At 38.3% G+C, this 24,302-nt stretch overlaps 1 long non-coding RNA gene across 2 annotated transcripts in view; it reads right to left on the bottom strand.

The window, feature by feature from the left end:
* Positions 1-6,533: 6,533 nt before the first annotated feature.
* The window catches only part of LOC107399567 (uncharacterized), a 79,489-nt gene continuing 61,720 nt past the window's right edge, over positions 6,534-24,302 (bottom strand). The window contains exons 8-11 of one of the 2 annotated variants that reach the window (XR_013048252.1): positions 16,630-16,697; positions 15,808-16,046; positions 14,456-14,587; positions 6,534-9,436 (exon numbers count right to left, since the gene is read on the bottom strand). This is a non-coding gene — a long non-coding RNA (uncharacterized LOC107399567). The remainder of the gene's footprint in view (positions 9,437-14,455; positions 14,588-15,807; positions 16,047-16,629; positions 16,698-24,302) is intronic. The other variant, XR_013048251.1, reaches the window with a different exon arrangement.

Here is a 24,302-nt window from a genome sequence, read left to right as displayed (position 1 = left end):
GATCTAAACAGAGAATTCTCAACAGAATAATCTCAAATGTCTGATAGACATTTAAAGAATTACTCAACATCCTTAGTCCTCAGGAAAATGGAAATCAAAATTACTCTGAGATACCATCTTATACCTGTCAGAATGGATAAGATCAAAACCACTGATGACAGCTTATGTTGGAGAAGATGTGGAGTAAGGGGAACACTCCTCCACTGCTAGTGGGAGTGAAAACTTGTACAGCCACTCTGTAAATAAGTATGGCAGTTTCTCAGAAAATTAGAAATCTGTTGTGGATATTGCTCTGTATAAATAAAATGCTGATTGGCCAGTAGCCAGGCAGGAAGTACAGGCGGGACAAGCAGAGAAGAGAATTCTGGGAACAGAAAGGCTGAGTCAGGAGACGCTGCCAGACGCTGCCATGAGTACTGACATGTAAAATACTGGTAGCCACAAGCCATGTGGCAAGGTACAGATTTATAGAAATGGGTTAATTTAAGATGTAAGAACATTTATCACAAAACCTGAGCCATTAGGCCAAACAGTTTAAATAATATAAGCATCTGTGTATTTATTTTATAAGTAGGCTGTGGGACTGCTGGAACTTGGGAACTTGGCTGGAGCTGGAGAGAAACTCTCCAGCTATAGGAATCAATCTACCTCAAGACCCAGTGATATCAACTTCTGTATTAAGTAGGGTTTCTATTCCTGTGAAGAGACACCATGACCACACTAACTCTTATAAAGGAAAACATTTAGTTGTAGTGGCTCACATAGAGTTCAGAGGTTCAGTCCATTCTCAATATGGTAGGACATGGCAGCATGCAGGCAGACATGGTGCTAGAGAAGTAGCTGAGAATTCTACATCTTGCAGGCAACAGGAAGTGGTCTGTCACACTGAGTGATATTTTGAGAATAGAAGACCTCAAAGTCTATCCCCAAAGTGACACACTTCTTCCAACAAGGCCACACATACTTCAACAAGGACACAGCTCCTAATAGTGCCACTCCCTATGAGATTATGGGGGCTAATTACAAATTACCACAAATAACAAAAGGCTTATATTCAGAGAATTTATGAAGAATTCCTGTGTAAAAACTCTCCCCAATATAAAAAGTGAGCAAGAGTTGAACAAACAAATCACCAAAGTAGATATTTCAATGGCTAACACATATTTTGAAAATACTCGTTTAATATACTATTAAATGCCATTGAATCTAGCAAAAATGGCTAAAATTAAAAATGCTTGTAGTAAGTGCTAATGAGGATGTGGAACAATTAGGAACTCCCATCCACCACCTGTAGTAGTGTGAAGTATAAAGATCACCATGAAAGACTGTTTGGAATGTCAGCTGGAAAGGCTGATTTTTCTACAACCTATGACCTAACAATTCTGCCTCAAGGTATAATCCAACACAATGAGTGAATTATGTGCCATCAAGTTACAACTGAAATAATATTTTTATCAAGGTTTCTGAAAATAAAGCATATCACTGAAAACATGAGCTTACTAACATGAGGTTGTAGATGTAGCTCAGTGGTAGAGAGTTACCTGGTATATGTGTAAGGCCCAGTATTCCATCTCCAGCACTGCCAAAAAGTAAACAGAAATTTACTTATGGATTAAAATGAAGGCATGAAAAAGAGAAAGCTATACCTACACACAGTATGAATAAACCTCATAGATACTTTTAAATTGAAACTATTTTTTATAGTACTTAGGGGTTAAACTCAGGGACTCAAGTATGCTAGGCAGAGGTTTTATGACTGATTTACATACACAAACCTTCTTTACCTTTTTCCTACTCCTTCTCTCTTTTCCTGTATTTTTTTTTAATTTATTTGTAACAGAATCTCATGAAGTTTAGGGTGATCATTGATAATGAAGGATGAGCATCAGTTTCTTTTTCCTCTCATTTTTTATTGACATGTACATGTGTGTAATGAATTTTAATTGTTCACACTCCTCAATTCCTGCCCCCCTTATCTGCATCTGTCTCACTGAAACATTTTTTCTCAACAAGTCCCTCTTCTACTTCTTCTTCTTTTTGTGTAATCCACTGACTTTAACTAGAGTTGTTTGCCTAGGGTTATTTATTAGAGCATAGCCAACTAACTAATCTGTAGCTACATCCATCACTAAGGAAAATTATGCCCCTCCCTGAGCAACCATCAGTAGTCTTTCAGGAATGGGTGGGGCCTTTGGGGCCCTTCCCCACACAAGATGAAATTTTGAACGGTCCACCACAGCTGCAATGAGTTCATGAGTGCAATACCTATGCCATGTCTAGAAGACATCTTTTTGTTGTACATTTCCTCAGTCCTTGGGATCTTTTTCCCAAACACCTTTTCTTGTATGTTCCTTGAGTCTTTTCTGGAGGATATAGCTGCACACTCCAGCATCACTTATGTTCTGCACTTTAACCAGAAACAACAGTGGTAGATTTTAACCTAGGGACAATGACTCCCCAAGCCATGAGCTCTTCACCAAGTTTATAGACCCAGACCTGAGGGGGTTTGGAGAGTTGGCCTCAAACCAAACAAAAGGCAGTTTTGCCACTAGTGTGTACATCTTGTCTATTAAGTTGAGATTGCAGCTTTCGGGTTTCACAGCTGGGTAATATTTATTCACTTTTCTACCTCAGCAGCCTGCATAGCATCAGAGCTTCAACTTCTGATCTGCCTGCCTCAGTTTCCTTAGTGGTGGGATTAGAAGAGTGCACTGCCATGCCTAGCTTGATGCAGTTCTAGGGATACCACCCGGGGCTTTGTGAATGCTGGACAAGTACTCTACTGAGCTAAATCACTAGCCCTTATTTTCACTTTTGAGACAGGGTCTTCCTAAGTTTCCCAGACTGGCTTCAACTTGAAATCATCCTGCCACACCTTAAGTAGCTAAAATGATAGGCCTCTACCACTATATCCAGTTCAGAACTATTTTCAAGCAAAATAAGTCCAACAAAGGATTATATAACTCTACTTACAGAAACTTCACTAACAGTCTTAATTCTAGAATTCAGGGTGGCAGTTACCTGGGTTCACTAATGTTTGGAACACAGATAGTCCATACTAGGGAGGGCCATGGAGAGGCAGGAAAATCTGGCAATCTAACAACTTCATCCTTCATACTATTACCTCCAAAACATTTCCTACACAGACCCATAAATGGACATGTGTTTGAATGTTTACTGTAATGCTGTTTGTGATACAAGAAATGAGGGTTAGGCTCCATCACTGGAAACGGCATGGGTAGAATGTGGTAACAACACCCCATAGAGTCCAACACAGAATTTGAAGTGACATGAATAAACATTAAAAACAGTACTTAATTTGTAAAAAGGTAAGAAACAGAATGAGACAGATCTAACACAGTATAACTGGTGTAAATTAAATATTATCTGAACAAAATAGGGTACATTTTTCAAAAGGCACAGAAACTGACTGCATGATGCACATTTTAAAGAGTGAGGGAAATGGAAATACAGAGTGATAAATAAAAGGAAAATTTGGGATGCTGGTTGTAGTTTAGTTATAGAACAATTACTTCACATGTACTAGACCAAAAGACCCTGAGTTCTATTCACCAGTACTGCAAAATAGGAATAGTAAAGAGTTTGGGATATAGCTACCAATAGAGTAGCTTAGCATATGAAGCTTTAGTTCCTCTCCCAGGACCTCACAAAAGGGAAGCAGAAGTCGCAAGGCATGGGGGATGAAGCCACTATCAGACAGACATCATCTTTAGCAAATGGTCAAGGTTACCACTCCTGGTGGGACACATCTATATTAATGTGCCTGTAGATACAATGCACTTACGGGCATACTTCTGTGGTACTGACAAATGTGTAACCCAAAGTTAAACAGGAGTCATCTGAGCAAAATGAGGGGTAGTCTATGAAATAACTGTCCTCTATTCTTCCAAAATGTCAGTCATGACAAAGGAAGGATGTAAACCTGTTTCAGGTTCAGAACTGAAGATCTTGTAACTAAGAGTGAAACGACAGATGAGATGCTAAAGTAGAAATGGGACAAGTGAGGTGAGCAAACAAATCTGAAGGAGGGATGGATAGCATCCCCATGTTAATTTTGCTTTCTATCATGTACATACGATATAGACATGTTTGGAGTGATGAAATGGTATGGAATTAATTTTCTGGTGATGATTGTAAAGCTTTGTAAGTACCCTAACCTGCACCTTTTATCTTTATTTTATTACTTTGAGATGGGCTTGCCATGTGTCTCTGGCTGGTCTGGAACTTGTGGCAGACCTGCCTCAGCCTCCTAGTGCTGGGGAATTGGACACTTGGAGTTGGTAATATTAGTTTGTTAATGATACCAGAAATTTTAGTATGGATGGTTACCATATGCTCTGAATCTTCCACATGTGTAAAGCAGCTCTATTCTTACTCCCTTCCATTCCCAGCTCCTGAAAACCCTTATGGCCATTTCATGTCAACAGAATTGTACAGTATATAGTCTTTTGTAACTGATTTTCCCTCACTGTCCATGATTTTAAAATTCATTCACATTGTAGTCTAAATTTCTACTATTCTCTTTGTTTCTTAGATGGGAATTGCCCAGGATGGCCTTAAACTGATCATCTTATTTCCATCCCCTACTCCTATCAGACCCAGTTTATACTTTCTTTTATGGCTAAATGATATTTCAGTTGATGGACATTGGGGTTGTTTCCATCACTTGGCTATTGTAAATACTAACAGCAAGGTGAATATGCATACATGTATTTGACTTTGCTTCCAATTCTTTTGTGCATACTTAGGTTGGTGACTGCTTATTATTTTTTCTTTAGTAAAAAACCCCACTAGCATTTTTTAGTGTTTATATTTTGCAGTATATTTTATAGTTATACATTTATGTATCTCTCTCCAGGTTGTGGGTCTCACTTGTAGACAAAGCCATGAAACATTTAGTTTACTTTTTCCAGGGGTCTCACAGAGACAAGAGGGGAACGTTCAGAAAAATGAGTCTCTGATCATTTGTACCCTTTTAGCCCTGTCTTAACTCACACCACTCTGATGTGCCAGATAGGAGTTTCATGACATCAGCTGTTTGTCTACAATTTAACTCAATTTATCTTCTACTTGAAGATAGCATATTGTAGAGATTAAGAGCTCAATTTCAAAGGAGTTCTATTTCAAATGCCAATTGCTTGCTACCATTTACACTTGTCAGTTGACATATGTATCGGGAGTTCCCCAAAGACTTCATGCTGGGAAAGTTGTTATATAGCTCATAGAACCCAGGGGCATTTACTTACCATTACTTACTCATTTACCCAAGGGATCCAAGGTAAGAACAGTCCAACCAAAGTCATGTATATTGGTAACGTGTTGAAAGACACCTGGCTTCCATTCCTGCCCTAGGCCATACACTCAGTATCACATCTACCTACTAAGCTGGAGGCTTTCTAAACTTCAGATTTGGAGGATGTTCCATTATATTTGTGGTTAATCAGGCATTAATGATTGCTGTCACCCTTCCTGTTCACGTTGAAACTTGTGATCAGAAGTGTAACAGTAATAAGTTAGACTTTAAAGTAATTAGATGTGCTGGAACAAGATTTCAGTGTTTCACAACTAAAAAGGACATGAATGGGGGATGGGGTTAGAAGAGTACCATGTGGAAACTCAACATGCAACACTGAGGTAGGGTATTCAGAAAGTTGACTATGTCACAAGCACTCCACTCTTATGAACATTAGGGCTTGATGGATGGGTTAAGTGACAAGTGTTCAACTTTTTTGCCTTTTTATCAAAGAACAAGAAGGTGGCTATCAGACAAGGAATGTTGATGTTGTAAACTTAGACTTACCCCTCAGTGTTGTTAAAAAATAAACTATTTTTGTTTAGGAATTGTTTTAAGTTTTAGGTATTTTGTTGTAGTTGCACAAATGGACTAAGAAAATGACTACTGAGTTGGAGATTTTAGTAATGGCACAATAACCATTCCACAGCCACTACTATAAGTATAGAAATAGAGTCACCTACTCAGTCTGAAAAACACATATCACATTGCTCTTGGCATCTAGACACCTTCAGGAAGCCAACCAGACTCCCCCTTCCACCATCTATTCATCAGCATACAAAACATAGACTCTAGTGATCTTGGCTGTTCTTGTGAGGAATAGACCAAATACTGCAATAAAAGATGCTCTTAGCATCCCTATCACTCAGTAAAGTACAAGGGTGACAGAAATTGTGCACTAAGTCTGAATATGTATTTCCTGTTTGTATTTCCTGTTATATTGCTATATTTGGCCATACTTAAAGGATCCATCCAGTATTGCTGTGTCACTCTGGAAAAGGAAATGAAACTCTATACATCTGGCTCCACAGTCAACACTTTGTTTAGTGATAGGCAAACAGATCAGTCTTCAGGAGAGCCAGCTCCAAGACTGCACCAAGAGTATGACCCCCCCCCAAATAAAATATCCACAAAGGCAGTGAGGCCTTGGGAAAAATTGTCATCTGAGGGCTAGACATTTTCCATTTTTTATTGGAGGGGAAAAATAAGGAAACACTCATGCTTTCTGATAGTAATTTATTTTTTCTTCATCTTAAAAAATCCTCTCAGTAAATCTCTGTTCCACATAGATGCATTCCACATTGTTACATTCTTCATATACCCAAATTACATTCCATAGTGTTATTCTCCATATAGCCATATACCCCTCATTTTTACATCTCTTTATATAACTCTGTCTCTTCTATACACATTTCTTCTCTCTACTGTTACATTCCTTCACATTTATTTATTTTACATCATTTATTTACTCTTTACATTCTTTTCATTCACTCTCTCACCTTACTCTATCTCTCATACTTCTCTTTCCATACAGCTACATCCCTCACTCAGCACACACAAACACTCCCACAACTCGCTCACTCCCTGCTCTTTACACAGTTCCTTCATATCCCTTTTTCAGCACATAACCCCACACACTCTCTTACTCTCTGCACAGCTCTTTTGACAGCACTTCTCCCCATAGCTTTTCACAGTCCCCCTCACAGCCAAACTCAGTATAAATATGAGTTACATTTTCAGGGTCCAACCCATTCTCATAACACATAAGTCACATACAGTTTTTCTCAGGCTAGGAAGGTCTTACTGAATGGCCAGTAAGTAAAACCTGGCCAAGCATGTAGCATGAGTGGTTAACGTTCCCAGACAGATGACATTGAAATTCAGGATAACAATAGTTGGCTAAACCTTGAGTGATTGGGGTACATACAGTTAATTACTATAGGGATTATGTCTCAATATAAACAGCCTGGCCCTGATTTAGCAATAAACAACTGGAAACAAGGCATTGTGTATTTTTTTGCAGGGGCAGCTTAGTCTATTTTGAATTTATTCTGAAATTTATAATTAGCTGTCTTTGAGACTCAGAATACTATTACTTTCCTGTGTTAATTAAGAAAAATATTCTAGGGGGCTGGAAGATGGCTCAGGGGCTAGGAGCATTGGCAGAGGACATGGGTTCAATTGCCAGCACCCACATGGCAGCTCACAAGTGTCTGTAACTCCAGTTCCAGGAAATCTGACATCTTCATACCAATGTACATAAAGTTTTTTTTTTTAAAAAAAAAAAGCAAATAAAGGCCAAAAAAGAAAAATATTCTAGTATTCTGGTCATCAGAATTATACAGCTTAAACAGAAATCATCTTACTGAACATCCACAGCTATAAGTGTGCCCAAAGATGTAAAACAAACTACCAATAGTCTGTGGAAAGAACCCCACAGCTGTTCTTTTTAGGGAGTTATGTGGAGGCCCATGAGAAAGTTACAGACATTAACAGAAAGTAACTCCACAGCTTTGCCAGGTGGGGCTCCCAAAAAGGAGTTATTCCTCTGGTGGGTTGACCTGTTGGACACTAGCTTTCACCTGTTGTATACTCCCGCGGCCTCCTGCACAATTGACTATTGGAGAAATTATTTTGGCCACTCCACGTAGTTAAAAAGGATATTTATTTAATGGCGTAACTCACAAATTAAGTAATGGGTAAGTCGCAGGGTCTGGGGAAGGTGTAACGCAGTCCAGCGGTGTTCTCCGGAGCTCTGCACAGTCAATCTGCACCGGTCAGCGTCCCGGCACCGAGAGAGCACCCAGAGAGAGCGCTAACCCATCCAGCTCTCGGGTCCCCCGGCGCCTCCCCTCGCCCCGCCTCATAGGCGTGACAGTTGCCAGAGTCTCAATGGGGGTTGGAACCTCCAGAACCAAGCTGGAATGGCTACCCACTACAATTGACTTCAAAGAACTTTGTGGGTGCAGAAATGGAAGAAAGAAAACAATCCCCTCTTGATAACTATTAAGAAAACTATGAGTTTAATTAAATAAACCCTTGCTGTATAGAGTCATTTACCACACTTAAAATGTTGTCAAATTCCTCAACTACAAAGGGTCTTTTTTTTTTAATGAGACCAGTGGCTTGGGCACAAAATAGTAGATGGAATGAACTGGTAAGTAGGAAACCAAAATGCATGTAGAACAGACAGTACAATCTTTTAAAAATTCTAAGTTATTAGCTTTATTTTCATTGAATTTAGCATGAGATGACAAAAATACATTATATCACCATCATTGGTGATTGATTAATTAATTACATAGACATTGATCTTTGCAGCACTTACTTACCTTTTCTAGTTTTTTATTTAAGTCACATTAATGTAAAATACATGATTTCCTACTAAAAATCTCTAGTTTATAGCTAACTACTTACAAATTCACCTTTAAAACTTCTATTCCTCCACTGAGAATTTTAGCCTGAATTGCTACTTTCTAGAAATATTCATACATTTACATTTATTTACCAAATGAGTAGGCAAATAAACCACATTATAAAACTTGTGTTTCTTAGAAGCAATTTCAATTCTCTTCTTCCTCTCACCATGGAAAGCCATGCTTGAGTTCCTTGCCTAAGTTCCTTGTCATTCCATCACACAGCTGTTCTACTTTCATAAGGAATGATCAGCAATAGTGGACAGTCCAGTCAGGGAACTAATGATGTGGTAAGATGTTGGAACACCAGAAAAAACTTTCAGATTCTATTGAGACTGGAGAGTTCTTCATAAAATGAGACAATGACAAAAGAAGAACAAATATAAACCACATTCCTGCAAGTAGAAGAGAAAACAAAATGAGGAGGAATGGTGAGGTAGGTGCACAGTGCCCTAAGGTATTTTACTTCCTGTCAGCAACAACAAATAGAAAGTATTTCATTATAACATGATCAATCTTTGAATGTTGAAGCAAGAAGAGGAAAGATGACATTACATCTTATCTTTGGTTTCTTCAGTTGACAAGATGGCATGTGAGGCTGTTTTGGATGAAATCACAATGAAACCATTAATTGCTAAGGTGATCAACTTCGTGGAGGTCCATTCCTCTATTCTTTTCAATGAGAAGTCACACTCATTTATGGTTCCTAGAAAAGTAACTCAGAAATATTAGAGATAAAACACTGATAAGGTGACCAATGGAGAATTGCTTCCAGGTAGCCTGAAACCCAGCAGACAATGTAGCTGTTGCCTAATATACACAGAAATCTACATTGTATGCCAGGTTCATGCCCCAGACCTGGATGTTCAGCCTGCAAATCATCCAGATTATTTCAAAGCAAATCAATATGTCAAAAGTGATATGTGCCTTATTTACCACAGAGAAAACATAAGTCTAAATTACTGTGATTTATCTGTAGGTGAAATTTCTTCAAATAATTCTATTGGTTCTCATCCATCATGCTATTTTTAAAATGACCTTTAAAGGTCAAGAAATGTATGGAAGTACAGACAGGGAGGTGGATGGATATCAAGTTAAGTATATGATACACTGACAGACAGCTGAATAGAAAAGGGTATCTTCGTGGCAGAAAGAGGGGGATAAGGAGCAAAACCAATCAATGGCTCAAATATCCTTTGCAGTGATAAACACAGAGACCTCATCATTCATAAAATTCTTGATGACTTCCCAAACACAATGAATAATGGAAGATTAGACTCTAAAAACTGTGTGTGCATGCATGTCTATGCATGCGTGTGTGTGTGTGTGTGTGTGTGTGTGTGTGTGTGTGTGTGTGTGTGTGTGTGTGTTGCTACAGATAAAGCTATCATTTCAATAATCTTGTTCTAGGTATAATAACTGAAGCTAGATGATGCCACCAGAGACCCAGTAGCCAGATGTAGCTGCTGATTACCAAAGACAGGATCTACACTGGCTACTGAGCCATTGAGGGCACCGTAATTCTTCTGAGAACTACACAGTTTGTGGCCTTCTTAGGAGAGACTCTGTGAAAGAAAGGATGTCAAATATAGAAATTAATGAAACAATACCAAGAGTTTTCAGTGGCATATTTTTCTCAGGTTGTGAATATATGTAGCTGTTAACCTCCTCTAGATTCACTTACAAAATGTCTAAAACATTAATGTCTAAAACAGAAAATTATTAAAAGGTAACTTTTATATGCAAAAGTATTCAAAGTAGCACCTCATGAGTTTGTCAATTTGAAGCTGTGCCCCTATAAAACAATACAGGTCTAAATTGCTAATTAGGTAAGTTCTGTGTTGATTCAGTCCTCATTTATCTTTCTAGAAATAAATAGAAATAATTGCTGGGAAACTTCTGTTTTTTAGTCCAGGTATGGAGAATACAATACTGAACAAAGACCCCTGACTCGTGGAACTGAGAATGACAACAAGGGTAAGAAAAACCAAGAAAAGAATCCAGCATATATGCATTCATTTCATAGCATAATAAATAGTTGAAAATAATAGTACTGTTTTTATGGTAGTGAAGGAGTGTGTGACTGAAGGCCTGACAGTCTGAATGCCTGACAGAGGCATACATATATCTAGGGGAGAGTCAGGAACCTGGGAGAGTGAAAGAGGCAAGTGTCAAATGCATCAAGTCAGGAACATATCCAATGATTTGAAGTAAGGCACTCTATGTCTGCATTTGACCACCATGGGCAATCACTGTCTTCTACATTTAAGATCATTTTCAAATGTAAAGAACTATGCAACTTTGCTCCAAGCACATACACCTTAGAGTCCTGCTCTTTTAAGATTTTAAAATTCTGCAGCATTCCCTTGGAAACATTTAGGAGTGTTATCATCAGAAAGAAATCTCTCAAAGGCTTACAACTTTCCAATAGCACAAGTTCAATGAACATGCAATCAGACCATAGACTGAAAATCAAATACATGCAGGACCAAAAAAAGTGGCTCGTTACAATATTGTTAATGGTATGGAAACATAAATAGCTTTCTGAGAGCCACAATGTGCTTTGGCTCTTTTCAGGAGGACAGGGTTGGGATTGATGAAGGAAGTAGGTTTTTCTTTGTTTTGTCCCCCTTTTAATAAATACAAACTAACCACATCTATTAGCATTTTCTACAAAAGAACATGCATAATCAAATACAAAGAAGAGCATTTGCTCAGTTTTGGCAGGCTCGTACGCTTACTGTAAAATAAAGCATTTACAAAGGACACAAACATACATCTCATAATATTTTACAACTATTCCTAAATCACCTTTTATAGAAAAAGCTTCCAGAGTGAGACAAGGGTTTAGTTTGGTTAGTTCCAATGCCAAGGTTAAACAGATGTTCATTTATAAATCTTAGCTACAATCTTAGTCAATCTTAGCTACAATCTGTAGACTCAGGGGTTAGGTATGGAAGAAGAGATTGGGAGAACACATGTTCTCCCTGGGAGGGAGAAATAGAATAGATGTTATGGGTGGTCTGGAGGGGATAAGGATGGGAGGATTAGGAGGGGGAGGGCAGGTAGGGTTGAGGGAGAGAATACAGGGAGATACAGCTTGAATTGAGGGATTTTAGGGATGGCATGGGAACCTAGTACAGTGTAAACTTCCTAAGATATATGAAGGCAATTCGAATGAAGTCTCCAAATAATGGGGGAGAGAGTCTCAAAGCCAGTACTGGGACTGGGTTACATCTAATTCAGTTGTTGGCCTAAGGGGCCACACGGAAATCTTCAAACAATCCAGGCTGTAGAAAAAAAATATAGGTTGCTCTTCAAGAACAGACAGCAAGACCCCATTGCTGAAGACAACACAAACAAAACTCATTGAGGAAGGAGAGATCAAGCTAGTGCCAACATAAAACCTTTGGCCTATATCCTTAGTCTCTGATGTAGGAAGTTACTCTGCAGATTATCAAAAGACAAACATAAACACCAACCCAACCACAAAACTCTGATCTATAATCTGTCTTGCCTGCAAAATATATGTTAGGGTAATGGTGCCACAAAGCTTTTGGGAGTAACCAGGCAATGTTTGATTTGACTTAAGGTCTATACCATGAGATAGAAGCCATACACTGCTTGAGTGATCAAGAATCAGAGATTAGATAGCCAGGAGACCTAGGGTAAAACCAAATACTACTAGTCTTTTTTTTTTTTTTTAAAAAGGAATGATAAAATGACTCATAATGATATTCTGCTATTCTCAGGCCTTATTCAGCAATCCTTAGAGAAGCTTCCTCCTGCAGCAGACAGAAACAAATGGAAGACATCAGGAGAATAAGGTCCTCTAAATCAACTGAGCAAAGAGCACTCAGAGACTGAAGCAACAAGCACAGGGCCTACACAGGTTTGTATCAGATCCTTTGCATATATATTATAGCTTTCAATTTAGAATTTTTTAAGAACTCCTGTGTATGAATGAGTAGGTCTCTGATTTTTTTGTCTTCACTTGGGGCTCTTTTCCATCCATCGGTTTACCTTGTCCAACTTTGGTGTGATCGTTTTTGTTTTATTTTATTTTGTTATGTTTTGTTGTTCTCTTTTAGAAGCCTGTTCTTTTCTAATGAGACAGAAAAGGGGTGAGTCTGGATGGGAAAGGAGGTGGGAAGGAACTGGGAGAAAGAGTGGGGGTAACTATAATCAAGATACATTGTATAAGAAAAGAATCTATTTTCAATAAAAGGGAAAAAATGGAAGGGAGGGCATGAGATATTTAATAGAAAAGAATTATATACATACATAAAGTTATGTAACAATAAAATTATTCAGAATGTAATCAATCCCTATTGTGCCGAAAATTTCAAATTAAGGATGGCAAAATTTTAAAAATAGAACTGTAACAGTACCGTAAAACTAAATATTTAACACATACATTATAAATAAATAATAAGTAAATACAAAATAAATCTTAATCTAACTTTACATTAGAAAAGTGATAGTTTTAATGCTCAAAGGTTACCATATCTATCCTATAAATTCACTGTATTTAAAGAACTAAGATTAATGTATTCTTTCCTTTTCTCTTAAACTTATATAGTCAATACATGATGAACAACTATAAATAAAACTTTATTAAAGGTTATTCCATTAGTACCCACCACTAAGCAATGCAATAGTGACCACCTTGATATGGAATTTTGAATAACAGCACATTTTCAAAGTTTATAAATGAAATTCAAAGAGAAGAAACAGTACTAAACTACAAAGTTTACGTAATTTTATTACCTAGTAATTAAACTCCCGTATGAGAAAGAACTGTAACCATGGGATCCACTGCCTGAATGTAAGCTGAACCACAAAGAAACAAAACACAAACAACACACAAAAGTCTCCATTCTGGCTGATGACCATTAGTCTATGGTGGGAAAAGAGGGTTTAAATTGGAAGCAAAGACTCATTAAAAGTTAAGCCTGCTTTGAACTGGGATGGAACTATTACTTGCAAAGTTACCCTAGAATTTGAAGAGCCCACACTCCACAATTAAGCAGGAGCAACCTACAGGCTGAACCAGGAAGAAACTTATTGACAATGAAAGTGAAGCTTCCAGCTAGAAAACAACACTTGAATCACAGTTTCCCTAGAAATGAAAGAAACACTGCTTGGAGGGTCATTCAACTAAAGCAAGAATAGAATCACTCAATAGCTTTTGAAGATTTTTTTTTTCCTCAAGCAATTCTATTTTGCCTTCAAAAAGAATCCCTAACTTTAGAAATGACAGCTCTGGGAAGAAATTTTGATCCTAAAGACTATGTGGGAAGTAAATGCAGAAGGACCAGCTACTCACACAGCACTGGCAAAATGAAAGTGTTCAAAGGACTTTTGAAAACTTAAAAGAAAGTAATCTTTTTTCTTTTTAAAAAAAGCTTCTGAACACTTTTTAGTTCTGTGATTTTTCTAATCCCAGTAGTTTTGTCCCATGTCTCTAGGTGCCACCCTAGTGGCATGCACATTTAATACATATGCTAGCAGGCTTTCATTAACTTAAGAATGCAGTCAACTTCTATCACAAACACATTTATGGGTCCAAAAGAGTACAAGCCACTCCATGACTTTAATAAAGTCATCATTAATTTAAAAGTAAATCAAAATGGGCTTTATGTTTTTAGAAAAATAGACATATACATGAAGTGGGAAGAGAGAGAGAGAAACAAACGTTGGGAGGCACTGGGCTTGTGATTACCTTGATTATGAGGAATTGGGTTATGGCATCATAGGTGTTTACGTATATCCACACTCAAACTTCCCACATGAAGTACATGTTGTTCTTTCTTTATCATTCTTCAATAAATCTGTTGATAAAAATCACATGCCTCTGAAATGTTAAAGAACAAAAAGTCTAATTAACAGTAAGTATAGACCAGGAAAGCAATGCATTCAAAAACACACAGTGTGCCACAGGGTTAAATGATTCTGGAGAAACCACCCTTGAAATGCAGGTGTCTAATTAAAGTACATTCCTGTGAGCTTAGATTCCTTCTGCATTATGTTAGAGTAGCTATCACCATAACCAGGCACGTGGTGGCAGCCTGTCTAACTCTTGCATACCTGAGGTCCTGTGACTACATTGACCAAAAACATTTATACCAGCTGATGGTCACTTGATCCTCACATCTCTCTATTTAGTAAATTGTTCTACAAGTCAACTTGAGGTTTGAGGTGAACATTTCTGGGACATTCCTGTTCATGACACTTTTAAAAAGATATTCTCTGCCAAATAATTCTAGCCTGAACAGGCCTGGGAAGGGTTTGGGTTGGCACAAGATCCTAAACATGCTTCTAAGGATGAAACCTCTTCCAGCTAATAAAGACAGACTCAGACTAGTTTTTGAAAATAATATTTACCAATTAGATACATGCCTTTAATCCCTCTGAATGAAAAAGATTAATTTTTAAACAATTACTGGATGAGAAGTGGGTTTTGCTCACGAAATACACTTAGAGAAAAGGGATAACTTTACCTAAGTGACACACAGGGGTTTTTTTTGGTGTGTGTGTGTGTGTGTGTGTGTGTGTGTGTGTGTGTGTGTGTGTGTGTACAAATTCCAGAAATCAATTGCCTTAAATCCACTGTCTCCCTTCCTTCCTTCTCTCTCTCTCCCTCCTCTCTGTAAAAAACACCTAAGGCATTTTCTAGAAACAGTGTCAGCAATGTGCAAGGCAGTGAAGGATTCCTATCCTTAAAAAAGGGAAATAAAATTTGCATCCCATTAATGATAAGAAAATATGCACATCAAATAATTGTTTTCTGAACCTATAAATAATGGAAAGAATAAAATTTGCATCCCATTAATGATAAGAAAATATGCACATCAAATAATTGTTTTCTGAACCTATAAATAATGGAAAGAATAAATAAATAAACCAGTCACTTTCTCCAATAATGAATACTTGGTCTTTGTTTCACCACAACCCATTATTGGCCTTCCCATATTGGGTCTCACTTTTGAGCCATATGAATTTTTCTGAAGACATTCAACATCACAGGCTGTAGGTCTCAGTTATAATATTAACCACCAAGCCTCTTGTTTTTACCAATGTCCAACTCTTGTGCCATCTAATATTTTCAAAGTACTGAATTTTTAGTTCTTCTGTAGCTCTTCTCAGACAACTTCTTTTCAGTCCAAAGTGGTGGGCCCTTTATGTGCTGGTTGCTCACTCCTCCTGCCTGTGGAAGGTCCAGTTCTAGGCCTCCTCAGAGATGAAAAGAAGGATGCTTCTTTGGAGCTTGCTCACTGATGGCTCTGTCGGTGCTGGTCAGAAACAAAATCACACTGCTCGGATATTAATGGTTAGAAATGCAGCCTCCACCTGCCTGGACTGAGTCTATCAGGTCGATCTCAGTCCTCGGGGGAGGCTTTGCCCTGGAGGAGGTGGAAATGGGGGTTGGGCGGGGGGGGGGGGGGGGGGGGGGAAAGGAGAGGGGGCAGGAGGAGGGAGAACAAGGGAATCTGTGGCTGTTATGTAGAACTGAATGGTACTTCAAAATAAAATAAAATAAAAAAATAAAAATAAAAAAAAAGAAATGCAGACTCCTGTGAGAACACAGGTAGTTTTAGGTAGTAATGGAGTCTCATTCTTTTGCAATTCCCTAGGTGGATTCTACTAGTGTATGTAACAAGGAGAAAACGGAAAACCTAAGGGAGACTTTAAAGAGTGGTCTGAAGAGTGTTGCAAAAACTTTAGAGAATGTGAGAAAGAGAGCAATATATAGTCCTAACATACAACCAAGTATTTACTGCCAAACTGGTTGAGGCTGGTTGTTACACAGTGAAAATGACTCCATTTCTTCAATTGGTCAGAAGAGCAAGTGTTTTGTTGGAAGCAGCATAATACAAACTAAGGACCATGCCACACCTTGACAATAGTATTCTTCTCTCCTCAATTTAGTTGCTCATAGTGGAAGAGTTTTCACATAGCCAGTTCTGTAGAGCAAAAACAAGTGTTTAGAGAAACATCATTTAAAATGAGTCAACATTAAGATGAAAAACTAAGAAAAGTAGGGCAGGGAAGATTGGTAAAGTCTGAAAAGTACTTGCCACAAAAGAAAGACTTGAATTTGGTCTACAGCACCAAAGTTTGAAAAAGAAAGAAGCAATAGCCATCAACAACAGTGGATGGTGGTGTTCTACTGTAATCACAGCAATGGAGAGAGATGAAGAGAGCTGGATTCCTTGGGCTTACTGACCAGCCAGCCTCCTCTAATTGATGAGTTCAACAAGAGAACCTGCCTTAAAACAAGGTTGACAGCACCCAAGAACAACACTGGTGGTTGACCTCTGGTCCATGCACCACATGAGAGGAAAACTTCCCTCCTAATGGGAGGGAAGGCAGGAGAGAGAGCTATCTTTTTTTCATTGGAAATCATCTATTTTTATACTGCATAATATGCAATATAAAAAGGAAGGTAGGTACTAAATAGGGTCACTACAAGTGACAAAGTGCAAGGAGGAGAGGTGACCACCACTGCAGCAAAAACAGAAACATGGGTAAGAGAAGACAGGCAACCCTGACACTCCTCAGTGAGGACATAAGCTCCCTGGATGGCTGCTCTCACCTAGGTACAACATGAGAAAATCTGAAAGGTTGGAAAGAGAAGGGAGTGACTTTGATCAGTTTAATTAAAGTTAGAAAATGTTAGAGTGCAGAGTCCACAAGAAAGGGAAGATTATTCCTAAGCTTGGCGGAAGGCAAGAGATACAGGAAGGAAATCTTTCTTCCTGTGCAGAGGAACAGTAGCCAACTTCATTACTAGGTTGAAAGGGGAAATAACAGGAATAAAATTGCTGTTTATATTGATGGTAAGTAACACAGGGGAAATCTGGTTCCTCTTTCTGTGAGGGGAAAAGGGGGTCAGGAGAAGTATGCCTTGAAAGGATTAGCTGAAAGTCAGGTAGGGCTGGATGTGACCGTCAATGTGTCTTAGGAATGTAACCATAAGTTTAAAAGGGAGTGGGGTAAGAGGGCTGGGATGTGACTAAGCATGTGGCAGTGTCTACCTACCATGTGTGAGGCCCTGGCCTCCACACCCAGGTGCTCCCTCCACTCAGAAAAGGCTCTGCATTCTTCAAAGTTCTAAGCCTCTGACAACAATGTTCATTCTCCCTCTTACTATGCTATCAAGACTGTTTCAGATTCTCATGGGAAATTATTATTGATTTTCAGACATAATCTTTCTTGTAAGCCTTACTCTGATGATCAAACTCTCTGTAGTTTGGGGAACAAAGTAGGGGGAAAAAATCCCTAACATGGTCATTCTTTTACTTTCCCATCTTAAGAGTAGTAGTGCTAATATGGAAATCCCAGATAGACTGAAGTGAGCTGTCATGTCCATCATCACATTTCTTCCACAGTTCTCCCTATGAAAACTGGCAGATACCATAATAATTTGATAAAAGAGCAGTACCAGATGATTTGGTCAAAATGAAATAAAGCAAGACTTTTCTTTGACTGAGTTTCATTTCCAGACAGAATCTTACATTCTTTGTCCACCTTTATTACTATACCTCCTAATGTTTTTAAAGCTAAAATACAGCTGATGAGTTCTCCAATCATGAACACAACACTCAGAGCCAAGAACTCTCAAGATCCAGTAAGAAAACAAGTTATGCTTTGTTTCCAACATGCGAATGGGAAACAGACAGAAAGCCCTTAGGAAAAATGTCGTTTTATCAATACACCAAACAAGTTACAAAACAGTGTGTCTACTGGAGCCCTCAACTAGGATACAAGCCACAACAAAAGCAAAATCAACCAAACAAAAAACCAACCCACAGTTCTTAGACTCTATTACAAATGAGAAAAACACACAGTACCATTTCCCTACAAATATTAAGGTTCTGAGCAAGCTAAAAGGCAAGATTTGATGTTGTTCCTCTTAGTTTCTTAAACCTACTTGCCCATAGAACTCTCCTCATGTCCCTTCAAAACACGTTAAGTACCATCTCCCAAAGCACAGAAGGCTATACCCAGACAGCTCATAGTTTATCACATAGACAAGTTTGGGTGGCAAATTATGTAATAAGTGCTCTGGAGGCAATTTTCTCAAAACCACAAATGGGAAAAAGTATGAGAGACAATGAAGGACATTTAAAGTGATGGGTACCTGGAGAATAAATATGCTACCAACACGGTCTAGGTCCAAAAAAGATACCAGGCAATAAATCAGTCTTCCAGGAAAAAAAAATCAGTAACATCTGCCTTTACCTGTGGTTTTGTGAATCACTTGAAATCAATTATTATTTAGTGTCCTTGTAGGAAGAATTGGAAATGAGCTCAGAGTCTTGACCAATCTCAAAGTGACACAAGGGTTCCATGATCCAGGAAACAGCTGGGCATTTCTGAGCCTGCTTATTCTTCATCAGAATAAAATAATACCAACCCACATGACCATAGAAAGGCTTGCACACAATGAGGTAGGTACCTTATAACCAGCTTCTGAAACTGCAGCCTTGTTACATAGGAGCCCTACAACAATGGTGTGTTAAAATCATGTTATAAAGCCAGCAGGCAGCTGCTCTACCAATTTGGGGAATGGGAGATCACTTTGTGAAAAAAAATACATTCATTTCAATGACAAACGGGTGGAGAAAGATGAGGGTGGCTACAGACTACATTCACCTATCCTAGAAAATACTATGTTTCTATACCAAAACCATTAAAACTCTAACAGGTTTTTCCTCCTTAGGAGAAGGTAATCTTGATTTTTAGCAAACAGGGACATTTTCAACCACTCCGTCTGCTGTAATGATACCTTGTTTTCTTCAGATTCTTCTAAAATCAAGGAATAAGCAAATGCAAAACTATACATAATTAATTTAGATGATCGGGAATTCTGGAAAACATCAACATAAATGAATAAGGAAGTGAAATTATCCCCTAGATCTGGTGCCCTTGTGCCCCATTTTAACTCTTCCCCTCTTGCTAGCCACCCTGTTCTCCACTTGATACAATTATTCATCTTTCTGCCATTAAGGATTTCTTTGCATTTTCTAGAAATGTATGTAAACAGCATTACATTCAGTGTATTCTCGTAAGGGTCCCTCACTTTATTTATGATAGTAACTTTTTCCAATTCTGAGCAGTACCCATTGAGATTCACTGTGATTTGTTTGTCCATTAAGTTGCAGCTGGACGTTTGGGTTTTTCTAGGTTTTGACTATAACTATTAACATAACTATAACATTCATGTACACATGGCTTTTTTTTTGTCACTCTAAATGGGACAGCTTGATCACACAGTAAGTGAATGTTTTACATTCTAAGAAATTGCCAAGTTGTCTTCTAAAATATTTCTACCATTTCACATTCCTTCCTAAATATCTAAGAGCCCCAAACTCCTGCATCCTCAACCTCAACTTAATAGTCAGCCTTCTACATTTCAGCCATTCAAATAGTGTATAGTTTTTATTTACATTTCCCTAATGACTAATGATGCTGAACACTATACGTGCACTTATCTATACAATATGAGTATCTTCTTTAGTGAAAGGTATGTTGAGATCCTTTGCCAATGTTTTATTCTTGCTGGTTTCTCATTATTGAAAATGTCATCAGTTTCCAGGAGTGGTTGAAACAAACTCAATCAAATTTTACAGAATTAATGGTACATGAATAAATAAAAATTTCTACAAAATATTTTCTAAAGCCTATATTCTGTTTGAGGAGCTTGAAGAGAATTTAATTACTTATATGACTGCTGCTGCAAGGTTAATGAATGAATATACTACATGGTACCCAAAAAAATCCCCTTGGTTACTCCTCAGAAAAATTACCCATTTTTCATCCATACGTCACATTTCAAATATTCTAACTGCACACTAGTCCTACCAATTCTATTTTATAAAACAATAATTTCTCATATAGAAAACCCAGGCCCATATTTAAATGTAAATAAAGTTAAAACCCATGTCACATTGTTTGTGCAAATGGTGGCAGATAAAACGTGACATGCAAACAAGACCATGAATTCCCAGTGGGGATATGTTAACAGCAGCTAAATTGGAGGGCAGTTCAAGGAATTGCTCTGAGAGAAAGCCGGCCTAGTTCTGTTGTGTGGCACCACCATATCGTCGCTCAATTGTTACAGTTGATGTGGGTTTCCTTTTAGATGCCTGGAAAATGACTTTGCTCACCACATCCACATTCTGAAATACTTTTTGAGAACTTGTAACCAAACTGCAGGAACTGACTCATTTTGCAGTGCCCAGCCACCACACAATTGTTTCAAAGAGACTCAAGTCAAAGGCAGAAACACCAAGGTTTCGGGACACAGGCAGAAAGTTGTCTGGATTTACATGAGAAGAGGGGGAAATCCCAGGGCACAGAGAATAAGGATAGAGTCCATGAGATTAGGTATTGGAAGAAGGACTGAGGACAACACAATCTTTACAGACAAAACATGCTGTTGTCTTCAAGGCAAGAAATCATCTTTCTGTTTCTAGAATGTAGATTCAGCAGAGAGATGTCCACAGGACAATTTCATACAAAATGATGCCTTAAAAGGCCATTCTTGAATTCCTCATCCTCCCCATCTCCTCAGCAAAGTGATGGTCAGTCATAAGCACTTCCTTCATAGGATGTAAGCAGGAATGGACAGCATGTCTGGGACACCAGGAAGAATGAAGGGCTGACACCTGGGCTTGGAACCAGAGATTTATCCCCTGGGACACCCCTACCTCCTCCCCTGTCCATTTCTCCATCTTCCTCTTGGCTCCATATGCAATGCATCCAAGGGAATGGGTGTGTTCATAACGTCCCAATCCTCTCTCTGTTTTCACACTGAGTTCTTGAGTCATGTCAAGGAAGCAGCAAATGTAGCCCTTTTCCCCGACACCACACAACTGTTCCCAAAATATTCATTTCTCCTTCCACACAAGTGAAACAGGTTAGTCAGTTTCAGCCAGAGGCAATGATAATATCTGGCCCAAATGAACCAAACTATAAACAACAAAACCAGTCATTCGTTTATGCAGGTGGGCTGCTTGCTAAAAAGAAGAAAAGGGTTAACAGGAATGCATCACTAATTAGTCAAGCCATATGATAAGATGTTTGGATAAGGGCTCAGGTATTATGAAATAAGATCCACTTAGGTAAGATCTATGAGTAGTTATCAAGCCCCATCGGTTGTCAGGCCTGGTCTAGTAGAGTTGTCTACATAATGGTATATATATCCTTTATGGTTGTTCTCACGTTTGCCATGCAAACTCCCAGATGACACTAATTGCACATCCTTTATGCACAAACCAAGACTTTCAGTATCAGATTACAAAAAGAACAGCAGGGAGAATTTATGGCGGTCATCTACCTTTCAGGAATGGCAAGTACTTGTTTTCAATACAATATTACTTTAAAAAGGTATAATTTCCAACCCTTCCCAGCTGACCAACTCCTTTCATTTTCCTAGGTTCCCTTTTCATCTCGAATTGTAAAAGCAGTAGTTTTCTAACCTGTGCCAAACAAAATTTTCTTATAGATTAATGAAGAATTTAACTAATTGACTGAATATAAAATAGAATTGGTAAAAAACCTAAGCTGCTTCAAATTCCAAACAAAATGCACAAAGACATGCCCAATGGGAAGACAGTTATAGGTAAACATAAATCAATGGAAACATCATTATTAAATAGTCAAGCCACCACTTCTCTGAATGCATGGGATAGGAGGAACTATCCACCTTGAGCTCCTTCATCTTTCTATACTAGGAGCTTTATAATAAAACATCAGAATTAGAATCACAAAAGAAGCATTTTATCAAAAGAAGCCATCTACAATTTATACCCACTTTGGTTTTATAAGATGCAAAGGGGTTCATCTCTCCAGGTTCTCTATGGATATCATACCCCCTTCCTCTAGTTAGTTAGTACCTCATACCTACAGCAGCATCTTAACTATGGAGAACAGATTACTAAATGGTCCATCTTGATGTGTTTTGTAGTTTTTATTTTTTTCTTACTAAAATTTTCTTCCTCTAGCTTAAATCATGGCTGTCCCTGATCTCTCTATGGGTTTCTCTGCACAAATGTCACTATATCAAAGAGGCATTCCAATCAGCTCTAGATAGCAGCGGAATTCGAAGCCTGCAATGTTCCCTATCTGTCTGGGTTGGTTCTGTTTTCTGCCATAACATTTACATATTTCTTTCTTTCCACCTACCATGTGAGTGAGGGCTTTATTCACCACTGCATTCTTACACTCAGAACACTAAAACAAACCTTTTTCTGTGTGGTATCTTTGTCTGGTAATTCTCCTACATACCACTCAAGACAACTTTTATTAACACCTTACCAAAAAAAATCCAAACTTTAAGGATTAGGAGTACAGGACTGAAGGAATGATCCATTTGACTATGGTTAAGAGAAACAGTGCAGAAGAAGAAAGAATAGGTGATATATAACCTACCCACCATCGTGGGGTTATTAGTGTGTGAATGACAAACAGGATGTGGGCAAGTAAGAAACCCTGTGTTGACAAATTTGATTGACCAATTAACTTTGATCTACATTACCTATGCCTCCCAATTGGACCATGTGTTCACTAGGAATGCAAACTTCAAAATTCACAATTAAATACATATTATCTTCAATGTCTTTCTGTCTAAAAGACACAGGTCATTCTGTTCCCTTGAGAAGAATGTAAATGGTTATTTTTTTTTTTTTTTTTTTGGTTTTTCCGAGACAGGGTTTCTCTGTGTAGCTTTGCGCCTTTCCTGGAGCTCACTTGGTAGCCCAGGCTGGCCTCGAACTCACAGAGATCCGCCTGCCTCTGCCTCCCGAGTGCTGGGATTAAAGGCGTGCGCCACCACGCCCGGCTGTAAATGGTTATTTTTAAAAGACCTGTGGGCAGTGAAATCCAGGTTGAACTTAGTACTTAATTATAAGTATTCAAGAGAAATATCCTGCTTCCAGAATCGTGACAAGCAATACTTTCTCAGGAGTGTTAGTAGTGTTATATGTCCCTCTCCCCACAAAGAGAAAAGTATCCCTCCTTACTTTTCACAGCTTTACTTAAAGATTAAAAAACAAGCAAATAGCCACCACTACCACAACAAAACAAATGACAAAACAAAAACCCTCAAATTTAACTGAGGTCAGAATCAGAGTTCAATTCTATTTTAAATTATTTTCCAAGATACCTTTGGGGAGGCTTTTGTAAACATTTATTGTTCTTTATAGAAATGGTTTGAAAGTGTAGGTTCTGAGATTATATTTAAAGTTTGGCCATGAAGAAAGGAAGTCAATCAGCCCGTTTAGCCATTTTTCTTCACAGTTTTGCCTCCTAAGCCTTTTTGTCTCAGTTTAAGCAAGGACACTGGTTGAGAGAAGATGCTCAAAGACTTGGGTGTCAGTCTGTGAGAGGTATACAACCCCCAAACAACAAGTATCAAACAAAAGGCCTTTACTGAGGGAGAATGGACCGAGGTAGTTTACAGCTTATAGCTACTCCTCTCTCCAGTCACATTCCATGGACTCTCATCCTGTCCTTTTTTCCCCTCTGTCTGCAGGAAGAGGTTGAATAAGTGTAAATTAGGA

This window comes from Peromyscus maniculatus, chromosome X (genome assembly GCF_049852395.1).
Source record: "Peromyscus maniculatus bairdii isolate BWxNUB_F1_BW_parent chromosome X, HU_Pman_BW_mat_3.1, whole genome shotgun sequence".
NCBI lineage: Eukaryota > Metazoa > Chordata > Mammalia > Rodentia > Cricetidae > Peromyscus > Peromyscus maniculatus.
This window is presented reverse-complemented; position numbering and strand designations above follow the sequence as displayed.